Raw genomic sequence first — 6,998 nt, forward strand, 5'->3', positions numbered from 1 at the left:
TGATAATAAGTCCTACGTAGGAGATACCAAGTACTACGTAGGTGATACCAAATACTACGTAGGAGATACCAAGTACTACGTAGGTGATACCAAGTACTACGTAGGTGATAAGTCCTAGGTTGGTAATAATAAGCCCCACCTAGGAGATACAAAGTACTACGTAGGTGATACCAAGTCCTACATAGGTGATAAGTCCTATGTTGGTGATAATAAGTCCTACGTAGGTGATGCCAAGTACTACGTAGGTGTTACCAAGTCTTACGTAGGTGATACCAAGTCCTACATAGGAGATACCAAGTACTACGAAGGTAATAAGTCCTAGGTTGGTGATAATAAGTTCTACGTAGGAGATACAAAGTACTACGTAGGTGATACCAAGTACTACGTAGGAGATATCAGGTACAACGTAGGAGATACCAAGTACTACGAAGGTGATAAGTCCTAGGTTGGTGATAATAAGTCCTACGTAGGAGATACCAAGTACTACGTAGGTGATACCAGGCACTACGTAGGTGATACAAAGTCCTACATAGGAGACACCAAGTACTACATACGTGATACCAAGTCCTACGTAGGAGATACCAAGTACTACGTAGGTGATACCAAATCCTACATAGGTGATACCAAATCCTACATAGGTGATAAGTCCTAGGTTGGTGACAATAAGTCCTACGTAGGTGATACCAAGTACTACGTAGGTGTTACCAAGTCCTACGTAGGTGATACCAAGTACTACGTAGGACAAACCAAGTACTACATAGGTGATAAGTCCAAGGTTGGTAAAAATAAGTCCTATGTAGGAGATACCAAGTCCTACGTAGGTGATAAGTCCTAGGTTGGAGATAATAAGAACTTCGTAGGAGATACCGTGTACTACGTAGGTGATACCAAGTACTACGTAGGTGAAAACTCTTAGGTTGGTGATAATAAGTCCTATGTAGGTGATGCCAAGTCCTACGTAGGAGATACCAAATCCTACGTAAGAGATACCAAGTACTACGTAGCTCATAACTCCTAGGTTGGTGATAATAAGTCCTACGTAGGAGATACCAAGTACTACGTAGGCGATACCAAGTGCTCCGTAGGTGATACCAAGTACTACATAGGAGAGAGCAAGTAATGCGTAGGAGATACCAAGCACTACGTAGGTGATAACAAGTCCTACGTAGGAGATGCCAAGTCCTACGTAGGGGATGCCAAGTCCTACGTAGGAGAAACCAAGTCCTACGTAGGTGATACCAAGTACTATGTAGGAGATACCAAATACTACGTAGGTGTTACCAAGTACTACGTAGGTGATAAGTCCTAGGTTGGTGATAATAAGTCCTACGTAGTTGATACCAAGTCCTACGTAGTTGATACCAAGTCCTACGTAGGTGATACCAAGTAATACGTAGGTGATAAGTCGTAGGTTGGTGATAATAAGTGCTACGTAGGAGATACCAAGTATTACGTAGGTGATACCAAGTCCTACGTAGGAGATACAAGTACCAAGGCTGGTGAAAATAACTCCTATGTAGGAGATACCGTGTACTACGTAGGTGATACCAAGTACTACGTAGGTGAAAACTCTTAGGTTGGTGATAATAAGTCCTATGTAGGTGATACCAAGTCCTACGTAGGAGATACCAAATCCTACGTAAGAGATACCAAGTACTACGTAGCTCATAACTCCTAGGTTGGTGATAATAAGTCCTACGTAGGAGATACCAAGTACTACGTAGGCGATACCAAGTGCTACGTAGGTGATACCAAGTCCTACATAGGAGAGAGCAAGTCCTACGTAGGAGATACCAAGCACTACGTAGGTGATAACAAGTCCTACGTAGGAGATGCCAAGTCCTACGTAGGGGATGCCAAGTCCTACGTAGGAGAAACCAAGTCCTACGTAGGTGACACCAAGTACTATGTAGGAGATACCAAGGACTACGTAGGTGATAGCAAGTCCTACGTAGGAGATACCAAATACTACGTAGGAGATACCAAGTACTACGTAGGTGATAAGTCCTAGGTTGGTGATAATAAGTCCTACGTAGGAGATACCAAGTACTACGTAGGTGATACCAAATACTACGTAGGAGATACCAAGTACTACGTAGGTGATACCAAGTACTACGTAGGTGATAAGTCCTAGGTTGGTAATAATAAGCCCCACCTAGGAGATACAAAGTACTACGTAGGTGATACCAAGTCCTACATAGGTGATAAGTCCTATGTTGGTGATAATAAGTCCTACGTAGGTGATACCAAGTACTACGTAGGTGTTACCAAGTCTTACGTAGGTGACACCAAGTCCTACATAGGAGATACCAAGTACTACGAAGGTGATAAGTCCTAGGTTGGTGATAATAAGTTCTACGTAGGAGATACAAAGTACTACGTAGGTGATACCAAGTACTACGTAGGTGATAAGTCCTAGGTTGGTAATAATAAGCCCCACCTAGGAGATACAAAGTACTACGTAGGTGATACCAAGTCCTACATAGGTGATAAGTCCTATGTTGGTGATAATAAGTCCTACGTAGGTGATACCAAGTACTACGTAGGTGTTACCAAGTCTTACGTAGGTGACACCAAGTCCTACATAGGAGATGCCAAGTACTACGAAGGTGATAAGTCCTAGGTTGGTGATAATAAGTTCTACGTAGGAGATACAAAGTACTACGTAGGTGATACCAAGTACTACGTAGGAGATACAAGTACCAAGGCTGGTGAAAATAAGTCCTATGTAGGAGATACCGTGTACTACGTAGGTGATACCAAGTACTACGTAGGTGAAAACTCTTAGGTTAGTGATAATAAGTCCTATGTAGGTGATACCAAGTCCTACGTAGGAGATACCAAATCCTACGTAAGAGATACCAAGTACTACGTAGCTCATAACTCCTAGGTTGGTGATAATAAGTCCTACGTAGGAGATACCAAGTACTACGTAGGCGATACCAAGTGCTACGTAGGTGATACCAAGTCCTACATAGGAGAGAGCAAGTCCTACGTAGGAGATACCAAGCACTACGTAGGTGATAACAAGTCCTACGTAGGAGATGCCAAGTCCTACATAGGGGATGCCAAGTCCTACGTAGGAGAAGCCAAGTCCTACGTAGGTGACACCAAGTACTATGTAGGAGATACCAAGGACTACGTAGGTGATAGCAAGTCCTACGTAGGAGATACCAAACACTACGTAGGTGTTACCAAGTACTACGTAGGTGATGAGTCCTAGGTTGGTGATAATAAGTGCTACGTGGGAGATACCAAGTCCTACGTAGTTGATACCAAGTCCTACGTAGGAGATACCAAGTCCTACGTAGGTGATACCAAGTAATACGTAGGTGATAAGTCGTAGGTTGGTGATAATAAGTGCTACGTAGGAGATACCAAGTACTACGTAGGTGATACCAAGTCCTACGTAGGAGATACCAAGTACTACGTAGGAGATACCAAGGACTACGTAGGTGATACCAAGTACTAGGTAGGAGAAACCAAGTACTACGTAGGTGATAAGTCCTAGGTTGCTGACACCAAATACTACGTAGGTGTTACCAAGTAGTACGTAGGTGATAAGTCCTAGGCTGGTGATAATAAGTCCTACGTAGGTGATACCAAGTCGTACGTAGGAGATACCAAGTCCTACGAAGGTGATACCAAGTACTACGTAGGTGATAAGTCGTAGGTTGGTGATAATAAGTGCTACGTAGGAGATACCAAGTACTACGTAGGTGATTCCAAGTACTACGTAGGTGATACCAAGTCCTACGTAGGAGATACCAAGTCCTACGTAGGAGAAACCAAGTCCAACGTAGGAGATTCCAAGTACTACGTAGGTGATAAGTCCTAGGTTGGTGATACCAAGTCCTACGTAGGTGATACCAAGTACTTCGTAGGTGATACGTCCAAGGTTCGTGATAACAAGTCCTACGTAGGAGACAACAAGTAGTACGTAGGTGATACCAAGTACTACGTAGGAGATACCAAATGCTACGTAGCTCATAACTCCTAGGCTGGTGATAACAAGTCCTATGTAGGTGATTCCAAATCCTACTTAGGTGATACCAAGTACTACGTACCTCACAACTCCTAGGTTGGTGATAATAAGTCCTACGTAGGAGATACCAAGTACTACGTAGGTGAAACCAAGTGCTACGTAGGTGATACCAAGTCCAACGTAGAAGGTAGCAAGTACTACGTAGGTGATTGCAAGTCGTACGTAGGAGATAACAAGTCCTACGTAGGTGATACCAAGTACTACGTAGGTGATAAGTCGTAGGTTAGTGATAATAAGTGCTACGTAGGAGATACCAAGTCCTACGTAGGAGATACCAAGTACTACGTAGGTGACACCAAGTCCTACGTAGGAGACACTAAGTCCTACGTAGGAGATACCAAGTACTGCGTTGGTGATACGAAGTACTACGTAGGAGATACCAAGTACTACGTAGGTGACAAGTCCTAGGTTGGTGATACCAAGTCCTACGTAGGTGATACCATGTACTACGTAGGTGATACGTCCAAGGTTCGTGATAATAAGTCCAAAGTAGGAGATACCAAGTACTAGGTAGGTGATTTCAAGTACTACGTAGGAGATACCAAGTACTATGTAGGAGATACCAAGTACTACGTAGGTGATAAGTCCTAGGTTGGTGATAATGAGAACTTCGTAGGAGATAACAAGTACTACGTAGGTGAAACCAAGTGCTACGTAGGAGATACCAAATACTACGTTGGTGTTACCAAGTACTACGTAGGTGATAAGTCCTAGGTTGGTGATAATGAGTCCTACCTAGGTGATACCAAGTGCTACATAGGAGATACCAAGTCCTATGTAGCTGAAACCAAGCACTACGTAGGTGATACCAAATACTACGTAGGTGATACCAAGTCCTACGTAGGAGATACCAAGTACTACGTAGGTGATACTAAGTACTACGTAGGTGATAAGTCGTAGGCTCGTAATAATAAATGCTACGTAGGAGATACCAAGTACTACGTAGGTGATACCAAGTACTACGTAGGAGATAGCAAGTACTACGTAGGTGATACCAAGTCCTACGTAGGAGATACCAAGTTCAACGTAGGAGACACCAAGTACTACGTAGGTGATAAGTCCTAGGTTGGTGATGCCAAATCCTACGTAGGAGATAGCAAGTCCTACGTAGGGGATGCCAAGTCCTACGTAGGTGATACCAAGTCCTACGTAGGTGATACCAAGTACTGTGTAGGAGATACCAAGTACTACGTAGGTGATACCAAGTCCTATGTAGGAGATACCAAATACTAGGTGTTACCAAGTACTACGTAGGTAGGTGATTTCAAGTACTACGTAGGAGATACCAAGTACTATGTAGGAGATACCAAGTACTACGTAGGTGATAAGTCCTAGGTTGGTGATAATAAGAACTTCGTAGGAGACACCAAGTACTACGTAGGTGAAACCAAGTGCTACGTAGGAGATACCAAATACTACGTTGGTGTTACCAAGTACTACGTAGGTGATAAGTCCTAGGTTGGTGATAATGAGTCCTACCTAGGTGATACCAAGTGCTACGTAGGAGATACCAAGTCCTATGTAGCTGATACCAAGCACTACGTAGGTGATACCAAATACTACGTAGGTGATACCAAGTCCTACGTAGGAGATACCAAGTACTACGTAGGTGATACTAAGTACTACGTAGGTGATAAGTCGTAGGCTCGTAATAATAAATGCTACGTAGGAGATACCAAGTACTACGTAGGTGATACCAAGTACTACGTAGGTGATACCAAGTACTACGTAGGAGATAGCAAGTACTACGTAGGTGATACCAAGTCCTACGTAGGAGATACCAAGTCCAACGTAGGAGACACCAAGTACTACGTAGGTGATACCAAGTACTGTGTAGGAGATACCAAGTACTACGTAGGTGATACCAAGTCCTATGTAGGAGATACCAAATACTAGGTGTTACCAAGTACTACGTAGCTCATAAGTCCTAGGTTGGTGATAATAAGTCCTACGTAGGTGATACCAAGTCGTACGTAGGAGATACCAAGTCCTACGTAGGTGATACCAAGTACTACGTAGGTGATAAGTCGTAGGTTGGTGATAATAAGTGCTACATAGGAGATACCAAGTCCTACGTAGGTGACACCAAGTACTACGTAGCTGATCAGTCCTAGGTTGGTGATAATAAGTCCTATGTAGGAGATACCAAGTCCTACGTAGGTGATAAGTTCTAGGTTGGAGATAATAAGAACTTCGTAGGAGATACCGTGTACTACGTAGGTGATACCAAGTAGTACGCAGGTGATACCAAGTACTACGTAGGTGATAACTCTTAGGTTGGTGATAATAAGTCCTATGTAGGTGACACCAAGTCCTACGTAGGAGATACCAAGTACTACGTAGGCGATGCCAAGTGCTACGTAGGTGATACCAAGTCCAACTTAGGAGATAGCAAGTACTACGTAGGTGATAACAAGTCGTACGTAGGAGATACCAAGTCCTACGTAGGTGATACCAAGTACTACGTAGGTGATAAGTCGTAGGTTGGTGATAATAAGTGCTACGTAGGAGATACCAAGTACTACGTAGGTGAAACTAAGTACTACGTAGGTGATAACTCTTAGGTTGGTGATAATAAGTCCTATGTAGGAGATACCAAGTCCTACGTAGGTGATAAGTTCTAGGTTGGAGATAATAAGAACTTCGTAGGAGATACCGTGTACTACGTAGGTGATACCAAGTAGTACGCAGGTGATACCAAGTACTACGTAGGTGATAACTCTTAGGTTGGTGATAATAAGTCCTATGTAGGTGACACCAAGTCCTACGTAGGAGACACCAAATCCTACGTAAGAGATACCAAGTACTACGTACCTCATAACTCCTAGGTTGGTGATAATAAGTCCTACGTAGGAGACACCAAGTACTACGTAGGCGATACCAAGTGCTACAAAGGTGACACCAAGTCGTACGTAGGAGATAGCAAGTCCTACGTAGGAGATTCCAAGTACTA

This window comes from Haliotis asinina, chromosome 16, assembly GCF_037392515.1.
Source record: "Haliotis asinina isolate JCU_RB_2024 chromosome 16, JCU_Hal_asi_v2, whole genome shotgun sequence".
Classification (NCBI taxonomy): Eukaryota; Metazoa; Mollusca; class Gastropoda; order Lepetellida; family Haliotidae; genus Haliotis; species Haliotis asinina.